The 9,288-nt window shown below is 45.3% G+C and overlaps 1 pseudogene; it reads left to right on the forward strand.

Moving 5' to 3' along the window:
- The first annotated feature begins 4,240 nt into the window (after positions 1-4,240).
- Positions 4,241-8,290, forward strand: LOC147461288 (uncharacterized; annotated as a pseudogene).
- Positions 8,291-9,288: the final 998 nt, after the last annotated feature.

Consider the following 9,288-nt stretch of genomic DNA (forward strand, 5'->3'; position numbering starts at 1 on the left):
CTTTCTACTCGTGCTCACATCTTTTGATTGAAAATTCTGAGTTTTCGACTTGCCTCTTCTATCACTCAATTCATTGCGTCATTGTATTTATATGCGTCATTACGTCATTGTATTTAATGGTCTTTGCGTCATTGTCTACTCTATTCATTCAATATTAAGTTTAAATATTCGTGTGTTTAATGCAGGTATGGATGATGAGGAGTTTCTTTCTTCTTTGTCACCGCAGCAGAGACAGTGGTACGTGGAGCGTCATCGCTCTGGCGCATCATCGCGCGTTCCTACTCCATCCACATCTCCCTCTCTTTCGGAGCATTCGGCGCGCTCCGAAGCTTTGGCGTCGACGAGACGAGCTTCACACTCGTCTAGACACCGGCGCTCTAGTGGTGGCGGTGGCGGTTGTTGTGGGGATTCCGCCATTGATGCCTCCACACCGCCTCGTGTTCGACGAGGCTCTTTACCCTCCCCTTCTTTGCCTGCCCCCACACCAGCCACAGCATCGCCATCTGCGCCAGGTTTTGCGCGGCTGACTGTTCCTAGCAGCTACACACCTCTACCTATTCCGCCAGGAGCCACCCCACTCGACACTCCTCGCTTCGGAGCCCAGACGCCGGTGGAGACACCTGACGTCCGTACCCCCATCGACACGCCGCTAGGGACCCCTGCCGGGACACTCAGGTTCACGCGTCACCGGCCAGAGGGCTTGCCTTACTCCGTCGACTTCAGCGGCGGCATCATCATGGATGATGACGCAAGAAGGTGATCTCGCGCATGCGTGGTCTTTGCTCTCAGCAATTTAGACACTACATACTAAACAAATGGAGTGAAGTACCAAGTGATTTAAAAAACAGAGTCATCAGCATACTTCATGATGAGTTTCCCGTTCCAACACGGGATCAGCGCTTCAATGAAGACCTGATGAAGATGCGAATGCGCGAATACTGCAAACACAAGCGTTCCGAAGTGCAAAAAGCAATCAAGCATGGGTGGAATATGCCAGATTGGCTGGCCAAAGAAGATTGGAAGAATGCAAAGAAAGCAGCGCGCGAGAATCCCGACAAGTGGAAGCAACAAAAGGATGCAGCCAGAGCGCGAGTAGAGGCCCCTAGGGAGCTCGCACCACTTGGGGAGCGGTGGATGGGCATCATTTGAGGCCGATTTTGTAAGTGTTTTCGCATTGCTCTTTATGTTCGATAGTTTAGGGTTTATGAGTTTTTTAATTCTAACATAATGAAATCTTTGTATGTTTTGACAGTGGTCGATGACAGGACGTGATCCCACACCGTACGAGCGCGAGTACGCAGGCAGGAAGGGCTTAAACGCCCTGATCGACATTCTCAGTTCTCGCGGCGGCATGGTTAGTATCAGGGTTTACTCTTTTCTATTTTTTGTATTGTTTTATAAATGTCGTTATATGTTTATACTTACTGAAAGCTGTCTTATTGTCTTTTTTTGCAGAATCCGACAGATACGCCGCTTGGACGCGATGAGACGTCTGACTAGACGACGTCAGTTTAGCCGTAGCTAGATAGCATTAGTTTAGGGTTTCTCATAGCTTATGTATCATGAGACGGATTTTATACGTCTTTTTGAACCATGTATATTATTACATTTGTCACCGCAGTTCATTTTGCCAATCAATTCTTTATGCCTATGATGTTGTACAATTGTCATTATTACATTTGCCAATCAATTCATTTTGCCTATGATGTGTACAATTGTCAATTTTACGCTTGTCAATTTTGCAAACAATGCGTCTTGTGGGTGACTATTTTGGGTCTATTTTCTACCCTTGCACTTTTTTAAAAAAGTGAATCAAGTACAATATGGTTGATGGGTGGCAGAGCATTCAATGCCCTGTCACCAAAAAAAAATTCTGTTGGGCGTCGCTATAACCGTCGCTATTTATGGCTCTGTAGCGTCGCTATAGACTCCTGTGTAAACGTCGCTATAATCGTCGCTATGACCGTCGCTATATAGCGACGCTTATAGCGATGCATATAGCGACGCTCTCATAGCGACGCTCTCATAGCGACGCTATTAGCGACGGTTTTAGCGACGCCGGTTTTAGCGACCCAGTGTATTTCCGTCGCTAACAGCGTCACAAGAGCACACAACCTCTTGTAGTGAATTCACCATGGGAGAGCATATCCATGGATTTTATCTTTGGATTGCCTAAGTCTATCCATGGGAATACGGGAATATGGACAATAGTAGACAGGTTCAGTAAACAAGCTCATTTTTACCTATCAAAAAGACTATCAAAGCCCATCAAATGGCAACCCTCTTCATTTCACAAATTTTCAAGTACCATGGCTTGCCAATGTCCATAGTGTCAGATAGAGATCCTAGAATGACCAGTAATTTCTGGAAGGGTCTCTTTGAGAATTTAGGGACAAGGCTAAACTTCTCTTCGGCCTATCATCCACAATGGATGGCCAAAGTGAAATAGCTAACCTAACATTTCTCGATCTACTAAAAGCGTATGTAACGGAAGTAGATCAAAGATCCCAATGGGAGAAGTACTTACCCTTAGTGGAGTATGCTTACAATAACACTGTACATACTTCCACGGGAAAAGCACCTTTTGAGGTAATTGAGGAAGATCAAAAAGTCCCTTGCTACTTAAGGTACATGGGAAGTCCCTTGCTACTTAAGGTACATGGGAAGATCTTCGCTGCAGATGAGTATAGCCGAGACCTACAAGAATCTTTTCAAAAGATTAAGGATGCTATCTCTATCTCACAACAAAGGCAAAAGGCTACTGCTGACAAGCACAGAAGAGCCCAAGCCTTTAAAGAAAATGATTGGGTCTTACTAAAGTTTCCCAAGGCTCGATTAAGGCACACGACGGGCAAGAATCCTACGGGACACCAAAAGTACTATGCTAAACTAGCAAAAAGGTACTATGGTCCCTTCCATATTCTTAGGCCAATCAATGAGATGGCCTATCAACTCAAGTTGCCCAATCATTGGCTCATACACAATGCTTTCCATGTGAGTCTATTAAAGCCTTACAAAGGAGAGCCACCTCAAGAACCAACAATTGAAGACCCACCAGAGATCGAGGACCAAGAAGAGGTGCTGCAGCCCGAGTCCATTCTCCGACATGAAGACAAGGTACTAAGAGGCGGTAAGACTATCCGACGATATCTTATTAAGTTTAAGAATTATCCTTTTGAAGATGCTAGATGGATGCAAGGCATACAATTAAAAAATAACCTAAACCTTGTCAATGCTTACAATGCTTTCCAAGAGTAAGCAAATGTACAAATTGTTAAAAATGAACAAAGTTTTTGTTTTATAAGACTCTCTTTTTCTTTATTGTGCACAAAAATGAAGTAGTATGCATGCTTAGATCAAGTTTGCGGAGACGACGTTGGTACAACCAAATTGTGTCGATCTATGGAAGTACAGGAAGTCGAGGCATGGCAGTTTACATGCAAATAGCAAAGACCTTAAGCAGATATTTGATGGAGCCACGAGCCAGGTACACCGAGTTGGAGCACTCGCTAGTCAAAACTGCAAGTGTTTTTTTTCTATCACAGGTGGCAGGAGCAAATGCTTATATCACAAGGTTGGGAACGAGGCAAGGGATGTTGGATGCAGGTGCCATGAAGTTTATGCTATGGGATTTGGAGCGAGATGTCTACAAGAGACACTATTGGCCAGAGTACTAAGGATCAAAGGATTTATCTCCAGAGCGAGGATGAATTTCCACCGTATGGGTTGGGTGCAATCTTAAGCTAGCACCATGGTATGTAATATGATTGGATGCTTTCACTATCTTAGCAATTTCAAGGCTCTCTGGCATGAAGCCTGCTAAAGCAGATCATGTTCGAAGGTTTTCTACACTTGTAGCAATCGTGCTTTTCTCTGAGTGGTGGACGGGATTGATTGTAACCCATTTGCATCGCCGGGGGACTGACTACGAAGGCTTTGTTGGATTGGTGATCTTGGCGTGTGCAAGGGGGCTAAGCCCGAAGTAAACTTTTTAAAGCTATTAATATATATAAAAAAAACGTGTTGCAGTTGCTGTAGTCGACGAGGAGTGCATAGGGAAAGGAAGGCCAGGTGTTGGCGCCATGAGGAGGGTGGCGGGCCAGTTTTGGAAGGCCAGTGAACAGAATGAGGAGAAGCCGCCACTTGGCTGTGCATGAGGACGAGAGGGATACAAAGGGGTCGAGCCAGTTTTGCACGAGGGAGAGCGACCAATAGCAAGGTCTCTATTGGCCTAGCAGAGGGGGAAGGCTCAGGTTTGCAGGGGGGGCACAGAGGCCGCCAGGTGCAGTAAGAGGAGCTGCAAGACCTACGGGGTTTTTTGTTTTGGTTGAAGGCAGCCAGGGACTCGAATTAGGGGCTGGCCTTAGTGGAGAGGCCGCCAGGGGCCTGAGTACGGGACTGCCGGGCAGCTATACAAGGCCGGGAGGTGTCACAAAGGCGGGCGCGCCATCTTGGAGGTGCATACCGAGAGCCTGAGGGACAGCCAAGGCAGGAAAGGAGCCACCAAGAGCTGCCAGAAGCCAGTGGATACGGGTGAAGGCGCTGCAGAGTTGGGACTTTTTGGAGTCGGGTCCCACCAAGGTGAAGGCCGCCAGGACTACAAACGGGAGGGTACGGCCATGAGCAAGGGGTGATGCCCGTGATGGCGGGGATTGGAGTCACGAGGGGTTGAACGAGTAAATGAGTACAGGAAGTTGGCGGCTTTGTTGACCACACAATTGCTTGGTGAGGCCGGAGTTTCCTCACAAGGGGCATGCCATATGAAGTGAAGATGATCGAAAGCGAAGGAGGCAAGGAATCAATCGAGCACTGAAAGTGGGAGATCATCAGCGTGTTTGGAGCATCATACACCTTTTTTTTGAAGAGTTTTCCGTCCACTCTATTCTCAAATTAGTGTTAATCTTCTCTCTCGCTTTTGTGTCTAATAGTATGTCGGGTATATGTGTGCTTCCGATGGGTGTTGAGCGTGTGCTCTCTATAAGGATGTTGGTGTGTTCAAATCCACAAGCTTGAAGGGAAACGGGTGCTTGCCAAATATTTGATTGGGGTTTTTAGTGTCGATTGTTATTGGACTGCCTATATGTCATACGGTGCTCTATAGTGTTATAGATGGAAGCTATCTGAACCTACTTTGCAAACGGATCTATCTAGTTAGGGTTGGTTGGGACCGGCTTGGACATTATTTGTTTGCAGATTGTGTATCTGGATGTGTGATTGTTAGGGGATAGGGGTGCTGTGAGATCACTGAGCTATATAGAGGCATCGAGTTTATGTGCTGGTGGTTTACCCATTTTCCCCTTTCCATCTTGTGGTGCCCCCACTGAGGATCCACTGATTGCTTCCTAATAAGGTGCTCGTGAGTCAAAATGAAGGAGGAGTTTGGGCCAGTGTTCAAAGGAGATGAGGATGCTGACGATTGGCTTGCCGATTTTGAGCTGTTCATGCTGACAGTACTGCAGATGCCAGGTGATGAAGCAAAGCTCCAGACTCTACCTTTGGTGCTGCGAGGTAAAGCAAAAGTTTGGTTTGATGGCTTAGAAGAGGTGCACAAGCAAAATTGGCTCGGATTTCGTGAACAGTTCTTACAAAAGTATCGAAGGGTGGTGTCAGCTTCGGAAGCAGATGCGAAGATCAAAGGTTTGCAATAGGATGTAAGCGCAAATTTTGATGCTTTTGTTGATAAATTTGAAGCTTATTGGGGAGATTTGGTGGCTGCTACCGAAGCAACCAATGCGGGATATTTGAAGCTCGAAAGGTTTCTATCATGCTTGCATCCCTATGTTCGTGAGAGAGTCGATTATGACGATTCAAGCACTTATGATGAAGCCGTCGGAATTGCCAAAGCAAAGAGTCGGAAGATGAAGAAGAAGATGGAGGCAGGGTTGTTGCAGTCGGCAATCACGGTAGCCAGTGGACCTAGGCCCAAACATATTGAAGAGCCTCAAGAGGTAAAAGCCCTTTCTTTTCTTGATATGCATTTTGATCAAAGCACGTGAAGCTGATGCCAGGCTAGAAGAGGTAGAAGAAGTGCCAACCAGGGCTCAAAAGGTGCAGAGAGGTATATTCAGGGTACGAAACTTATGATGTTTTTCATGTAGATGAAGTGGAGAACAATGTATGCGAGTTGCTTGTCAACCAGCTAAAGGTCGAAGAGCAGTATAGTGTTACACCTTGTGTGAATCTGTCAGTCGAGCAGCCATCTTGTGTCGTGTGATGGTGAGTCCCTATTGGAGGAAGAGGTATGGTTTGATGGTGCATCAAATCTAATTGAAGAGCAGGTTTTTGAGGATGACTTGCAGGAGATAGAAGCAGAAGCGGAGGTATGTTTGGTTGATTTGTTTATGCAGGGGGTGGGGCAACCTTGCCTTGGTGAGCATGTTGAGGTACGCTTTGAAGTTCCAGAACGGTTTGTGGGTAGCTGTGGAGAGTTAGCTCCGACAGATGACTCTATGGAAGCTGATACAGGTGCAGCCTATGAGCGTTAGGCTCCATGCAGAGAGGAAGGTGACACCAGCCTTGCAGATGATGAGGTGTTTGTAGATGAGGTTGTCGTTCTAGTAGGTCATGTTCTCGAGTATGAAAAGTTGGCCTTAGAGCCATTTACAGAGGGTTTGGATGCAGGTTTGCAAAGGGATCATGTTTACTTGGCTATGCAGCAGGTGGAGGCAAATGGAAGGGCCTTGTTTTTTTATGTGATGCTATGGATACATGTGTTATGGGCGGTTGCTTTACTGGTGTCTTTCCATCAGTGGCAAGGATTTTTTGAAGACTATACTATGGAGGGTTCTATAGCGGATGGCATAATAGTGATTTATGGTACAACTGCTTCAAGTAATCGAAAGCATGCCTATGGTTGGCAGCAAGGCTTGTGGATGCAGGGTGACAAAGCTCGATGCTATGAAGAGCTGGAAGGGTCATGGCGTGTTTATTGGCCTACAAATGCAGCGGAAGGCTTGGATATGCATGTTTTACAGGTGGATGGCCATAGCCAATGCTTTGTTTTTGATCCGGGTGGAGCCTACACTATGCTTGGGGAAGCTGTGAGCTTTCCATTTGACCCTGGAGGGTGATGCAATAGCAGATGCTCTTCTCTCTATATCTATCCTATCTATATAGCTACTATATTATCATTTTTTCTATGCAGTCTATGTAGCTATTTATATCATTCTCTATATACATACTTATTTTACCTAAATAACACTATCGTTGAGCATAAATGCTCAACGAGGGGGTGGGCAATGATGGTACAACCAAATTGTGTCGATCTATGGAAGTGCAGGAAGTCGACGCATGGCAGTTTACATGCAAATAGCAAAGACCTTGAGCAGATATTTGATGGAGCCAGGAGCCAAGTACACCAAGATGGAGCCAGGAGCCTTGCTTGTAGGGGATGAGAGAGAAAGTCACACACACAAGCTCCCTTTACACAAAGGGAATGAGGGACACATGTCAGCTCCCTAACCCAGATGCCCACAAGGTGTACCCAATTCCTATTGGATGGCCTTGGGGGTGGACCAATGAGAATTAGGCTAGAGTAAATCCAATTCCTATTGGATGGCCTTGGAGGTGGACCAATGAGAATTAGGCTAGAGTAAATCTAGTTTAATTAATTTAAAACACTTAATAAAAGAGAATTAAGTCCTCTAGAAGACTATTGGACAGTCTCCCAAGGCATCCAATGAGCATTCAGCAGCCTAATGGCTTGCCTGATTCCTATTGGCAGGAGGCAAAGGGGTCCAATGAGAGTTTAGTTAAATTATTAAATTACCTAAAGCTCTCACAAAAGGGGAAAGGGGGACACATGTTAGAAGGCTATCACTTATACTGCTTAATTACCATTGGCTAGGCCTGGGGAGGTCCAATGAGGGTAGAGCATGAGCAAATAGCAAGAGGGGTCGACCAAGAGAGAGAGGGGGCTGATTTTTGCAAGGCATTATCACACACACACACACACACGCACACACACACAATCTCATGTGTGAAGTAAAGAAGACTCTCTCTCCTTCTCAAGCTTTAATGGAAAGCTTATCACCTACTCCAAGCTTGTGAGAAGGGAGGCCTACACCAACAACTCTTGGCTTTGTGATGGAAATCCAACCAAGAGCCAAGCTTCAATGCATGCTCATCTCCTCTACCATGCTAATTACTAAGCTAAGCTATGCTAATATGAGTGATTATGTGAGGAGATGTACATCTTTCTCGTAAGACTACTCCTTCTTCCTCTCAATCTACTCTCATACCCTACTAGCTCTCACCATCTTCGAAGGTGTGTGAGGTCTTGAGTCTGAGATCGGAGATAATTGATGTTGTGTTAGCTAAGTGTTTTGCTTAGTGCATGAAGCTTTCATCTTCATTGCACTAGCTAGTCTTGAAGGAACACAAAGAATTGTATTGTACAATGTCTCTCTTGATGGGAGAAACCATAATACAAAGCATTTTGGAGGGGGGACCGTCTCCATGCAAATCCGGTCCTCAACTGTTGTCAATAGTTTAATTTCTCTCTCTTTTGAAAGTATTGTTCATGCTATCTAACTAGGTGTTATGCCTTTTGTTGCTCTCTCCACCCAAGCACTCTTGTAATTCTCATTAGGAATCTATTCTAATGAAATGCCCACTATGTTCATGCTAATTTTCGCTACACACAAGTTTTTGGGCCATTACATGTTACAGCAAAGCTTTCGTAGGACACCTGTTTAGAACATAAGTGGCACACATGATGGCCTCAAGCCAAAAAGAATGCGGCAAAGCTTGACTTTTGACCATACATCGTGCCATTTCCGTAAGTGACCTATTTTTCCTCTCAGCAACACCATTTTGTTGAGGTGTATAAGGACTGTACATTGGTGTTCTATCCCACGACTAGCCAGAAATGCATTAAATTCATGAGACATATACTCCCCCCCTCGATCGGAACAGAGGGTGCCCATAGTACCTTTGGAGACATTTTCAACCATAGCCAGAAATTGTTTGAAGCACATAAAAACTTTGCACTTTGCTTTAAGTGGAAATACCCATGCATGCCTGGAGTAATCATCAATGAAAGTCACAAAGTAAAGGTAATTGCCCAAGGACGGAGTTTGCATGGGCCCGTAAACATCACTATGCACAAGCTACAACTTGCATGTGGCCCTAATTAAACCATCCTTTGGAAACTTAGAATGCTGTATTTTACCCAGAATACAGCCTTCACAAACGTGTTTGACAAGTGCTTCAAGAGGTGGCAAAGAAGCAACCATATCAGATTTTTGCAAACGCAGCAAACTGACAAAATTCAAATGACCAAAACGT

Source organism: Adiantum capillus-veneris, chromosome 3 (genome assembly GCF_014529385.1).
Source record: "Adiantum capillus-veneris isolate H3 chromosome 3, ASM1452938v2, whole genome shotgun sequence".
Taxonomy (NCBI): Eukaryota; Viridiplantae; Streptophyta; class Polypodiopsida; order Polypodiales; family Pteridaceae; genus Adiantum; species Adiantum capillus-veneris.